The sequence below is a fragment of the Amphiprion ocellaris genome, chromosome 19 (genome assembly GCF_022539595.1).
Source record: "Amphiprion ocellaris isolate individual 3 ecotype Okinawa chromosome 19, ASM2253959v1, whole genome shotgun sequence".
Lineage (NCBI taxonomy): Eukaryota > Metazoa > Chordata > Actinopteri > Pomacentridae > Amphiprion > Amphiprion ocellaris.
The window spans coordinates 23,512,495-23,517,770 of NC_072784.1; the positions used below are offsets into that span (position 1 = coordinate 23,512,495).

The window sequence follows — 5,276 nt, forward strand, 5'->3', positions numbered from 1 at the left end:
CAGGGATGGATGGTTTACAGTTTTATTATTAACATTACTAAAATACATTAGTCTACATTCTACATACATACCTGATGTTTGTCCTCCAATATCCAGAGGTTTATAGTCTGACAGATACACAAACATCACTACACTTGTGATGTGATCACCAGGGCTTCTGTATGCTTAACATCATCACTGATTTAAGAGAGAATATTTCATGTCAACTACTGTACTCAGAACCTGAATACGGGTGAGCTTGTACAGGTGAGCTCTTCTTCTGACTGTCAGGTAATAAAACAGAAACCTTTTCAAACATCAGCAGCATCTGATCAAACAGGTCTGATGTTAGAGGAACATTTACTTCTGGCTTCAACAATTCAATCCATTTTTTGAACACAATTGAAAAATATTTAATGCAAAATGCTTAAATACATTTCAGCATTTTCTATCCTTCAGTTTTCATGAACAGCATCATGCTGGTCCAGATGCTGAAGATGGAGCTGCTGATGTTGTCTGTGGAGTCTTCCAGCAGTCAGTGAGGATCCGGGGTTTCTTCAGATTTCCCTGGAATAAAATATTGCTTAAATGTTATTTTTAATGCACAGTAACAGTCATAAGAATAGAACAAAGTTATACTACAGGTAATGAAGACAAGACAATAATTCAAGAAGCACACAGTCAGCAATCGAGTAAAACATTAACATTATGTTATGAATATTAAATTTAACTTCTTTCAAGCCCATTTTTCTCTGAACAATAAAAAAATACAGCATGCGGCTAAAGTGTGACCTTTAGATAAATGTAAAACTACTTATATCCCCATTTAACCGCTATAGAACCGTCCGAGCCAGCGTCAGATTTCTAAAAGTCTTGCCGACATAAGGCTACTCTCGGCGGCTACAGTGAGGCTGACTGGCCGGTCATAGTCGTTTAACATGGACACTCGCATCTCCGAAACCGTTGGAGTAAATTTTTAATCGGGCTTTATCTTGATAAATTGACCACATATTTGACGTTTACACAATTACTTTCTCGCCTGAAATAATCTGAAAACTACATTTTGTATCATAATAACAGTGGTATTCCCAAAAAAACTTCTGTTACCTCTGAAAGTTTCCTCCTCGGCCTTTCCTGCTGGTCGGCGCGAAAAGCATTATGGGTTATTTGTCCGCCCCAAGTCCACACAAGTCTGGTCCGATGCAGTCTCGATAAAACACTTACGGGTCTTACTTCCGTTCTCGGTCAGATGCGTTCTTTGAATTGGATAAGTACTTGGTCTCCGACTGATGACGTTTCACAAGTATGCGAGAACGCAAGTACGGACAAGTACGCATATTGAGAAACGGCCCCGGTTTCCTGTTGTAGTCTAGTATAGTTATTTCCAGGGTTTCGTTAAGTTCTGAATTCTTATAGTAACTTTCCTAAAACTAATCTGTTGTTAGTCCCGGTTTCTTGTTGTACCCTGTAACACATTCTGCAATTGTAAATAAAAGCATTATAAAACGCTTTCGCCTATGATCTCTGCTTCCTGCATCTGCGCCTCTGACACCCACTGTAACACATTTGTCTTATTAGTACGAGCTATTGTTTTAGATTCTACAAATTTTTTGCAGTATTTTTATTGTAATTATTTATTTTATAATTTTTGGATAGACTTTAGAGTTATTTATATGGTGGTATTATATTATATGGTAAATTGATATAGCATATCAAAAAGTGCTGCAATGATCAATGTGTCACACAAAGCCCAGATGTATAGTGACTAGTGGTGGGACACGATTTAAAAAATGTATCTAATTAATTACAGTCTTTGTAATTAATTAATCACAATTAATCACATTTTTGTCAAACAGCAATATTTGACACAATAAGTAATTATTTTCAATTCAAATAAATTTTGGTTGACAGTTGAATCAATGAATAGACATATGTGCTTATAATTTAAAATGTATAAAATTAATACAATTTTAAATTGGGACATATAGCAAAAAAATGATTTGGATGATTTAAAGTCTGGATTTAGTTTGTTTTTGTTCCACTGTATGGTTATAACAAAAGCATAAGTAGTTCAAGGACCTTCAGAAAGTTGAAAATCCACAGATTCATTATGTTTTCATAGTTTCTGGGTCTGATAAATGGTGTCATTTTGATGCTTCTTTTTTTTTTAGGAATATAGATTTTTATTTATAAGCAAAAATATTTTTTTCATAAACTAAAAGTTTAGAATTAAGTTATTAAAAGACAGACATTTTTGTGGTTTAACTTATTACTCTGCCGAGGCTCCACCTCTTTGATAGTGTAATCACTTAAACCACAAAAATGTTTGTTTCATTTGTATTTATCTGCATTTTTCTTCTGTCTACTACATTTACAGATTACTGCAAACTCAAAGTGACATTATAGAGATTATATTCAACATTACATGACTTCTTGTAAACTAAAGCACTTTCAATGGCTTCTAAAGTTGTCTGTTATGGGATGGCTACACCGTTAGCCGTTAGCAAGACTGTCGTAGCTAATGTTAGCTCTGGTGCTAACAGCAACATGTTTAGCATTGAAGTGATGCTGTCGGCTTGGAGTGCTGCAGTAATCAGAAAACTCTTTGTTGCACATTTTGCAAACAACCACGCTTTTATCTAAGCTGCCATCAGGAAGAAAACTTTCCTCCTAACAAGCTCAATGAGTCTCATCTTCCTTCACTATTCACCAAAGCTCCTTGTGCTCAGTGTTGCCAACTCCTCAGTAAGGAAAGTAGCTATTGGCTGTCCTAAAAGGTGCTAGCTGTCGCAAAATAACGTCATCGCCTAATTTGCATAATTTCCTGTTTGCATGTAATTGTAATCAACGTTGTAAGAGAGAGGAATAATGTTGTGGAAGAGACAAAAAATGAGTATAAAACACCCAAAATATGTTATTGAACTAGAGGCTAAATGCAGTGATTTATTTTAGTATGACAGTGAAAAAACATTTTCATTTATATTCCGCTCCGTAAGCCAAGACGGGATCTGCAGCAACTTGGCGCATGCGTGATTCATCTGCCGTCTGGCCACTACGGTGGCCGAGAGGTGCAAACCAAATTTACACAATGCAAAACACTTTTACAACCTCCAAGACAAATTTACAAGCGACAAAACAGTTTTACAAGTCCAAAAACACTTTTACAAATCCAAATTCCAAATTTACATAATGCAAAACACTTTTACAACCTCCAAGACAAATTTACAAGCGACAAAACACTTTACAAGTCCAAAAACACTTTTACAAGTCCGAAAACACTTTTACACATCCAAATGTAACCGGAAAGGGAATGTCCCAACTCCGGGATTGAACTGGAAGTGACGACGAGGAGCGGCTAATGCACTCTGTCGGTCTGATCTGTGCCATTTAAACACTCTAAAGACTGACCACACGAAAAACAAAACTGCGTCAATCGGTTCATATGTTCCCCACAAAATGGGCAAAACACCACCCGCTCGCTGTCCGTTGCATTAGCCGCTCCTCGTCATCACTTCCGCTATATATATATATATATATATATATATATATATATATATATATATATATATATATATATATATATATATATATATATATATATATATATATACAGTGTTTCCTTTACATTCATTCAGCAGCAGCGGGCCACCATTCCTAAATGCTAGCCACCACTCCTTCAAATTTTTTTTCTTTTTTTCCCTTTTTTTTTGTTATTGTCGCAAATACACCACCGCCGCATGTCTCCACCTTCATGGCAGAGTTCTGTCCTGTGTCGGGTACTGGTGAGTGCTAAGGTAAACTACAGATAACTATCTTGCTCAGTATCTACTCTTTGATAGGTCGGGTAGGACGTTAATTACTCATGAAAGTGCGGCCTTGAAAGTGACATCACGTCCAGCAGCCAGGTACCAGGTCAGAGAGTCAGAGGAGTGTCGTCTTGGAAAATACGGCAGTGACTTACCGGAGAAAAGTTATAAGCTCAAGACAACTCCTAACAGATTTTACAAGTTAAATAGACATTCCAGCTAACAGTACGTAACGTATAGTTGGCTTCAGTTAATTGGGCCCGGTGCCAACTCAGTGTCGCTAACGTGGGTAAACTAATTGATAGCATTAAGCTAATATCTACAGTCCATGATGTAACTGCTGACTGCGTTTTCAGATGAGCTTGTTCAAATATTTATTTATTTATTTTTACATTGAGCCTTTAAAAAGCTATTTTCAACTGGCCATTCAATAAATTGGTTGTACAAGTAAAATCTACAGTCAAGTGTCATTTGTTTACTCTTCACGGTTCCCCAGAGAGCGTGCCGCTGCTGCTGAAAAAAATCCTAGAGGAAACACTGATATATACATATATATACATATATATATATATATGTGTGTATGTGTGTGTGTATGTGTGTGTGTGTGTGTGTGTGTGTGTGTGTGTGTGTGTGTGTGTGTGTGTGTGTGTGTGTGTGTGTGTGTGTGTGTGTGTGTGTGAAGATAATATGTTGTTTTATATATTGAAAAAAATCTTCTGGGTGCAAGGATATGTTCAGTAAATGAACAAAGTAATGCATACAATATGTTCTACTATCAAAATTGAAACTTAAATTGAAATATGTGTTCTATGTGATATTATCTTTGTTACAGAAAGTTGCATTTTTAAAGAACGTTGCTGTCTTTGCAATTGTTGAAATTTGGAGTGCATCTTGTGCTTGTCTCCCTGACAACAAGGGCTCAGATGGAAGCTGTTGCTAAGCACTGCTTTCAGGATCCAGTGGTCTGGGAGCTGAATGAAACCTTCTCTGTTACCCATGCTTTTCTCTCAGTCTTCATACTCCTGCCTTTTCTTCTTGTCCTCTCCCCACCGAGCTCATCTTACCTCTGACAATGAAATTCAGAACACATCATAAATATATTGTTAACACAGAATTGATAACTAACCTTAGTGCTCGGATTTTCATTGCACCAAATTCATTACTGCATTTTTTAGTAGACCTGTAGATGAACAGTACAGTGCAATTTCCATGAATGCAATTATACTTACATAGCATATACACTACCAGTCCAGAGTTTGGACACACCTCATTCAGTGTTTTTTCTTTATTTTCATGACTGTTTACATTGTAGATTCTCACTGAACTCATCAAAATTGTGAATAAACGCATATAGAATTATGTGATAAAAAAAAGTGTGAATTAAGTCAAAACGTGTTTTCTAAGCAGAGGGTGAATAATACTTCAAAATAGCCACCCTTTGCTTTGATTACTGCTTTACACTCTTGGCATTCTCTCCATGAGCTTCATGAG

General features: G+C 36.4%; 1 long non-coding RNA gene across 1 annotated transcript; it reads right to left on the reverse strand.

The window, feature by feature from the left end:
* On the reverse strand, positions 1 to 1,237 carry LOC129347646 (uncharacterized). The gene is made up of 2 exons (XR_008599844.1): positions 1,087 to 1,237; positions 1 to 546 (listed from the first exon to the last, which is right to left on the reverse strand). It is a non-coding gene; the product is annotated as an uncharacterized LOC129347646 (long non-coding RNA).
* Between the last annotated feature and the right edge of the window lie 4,039 nt (positions 1,238 to 5,276).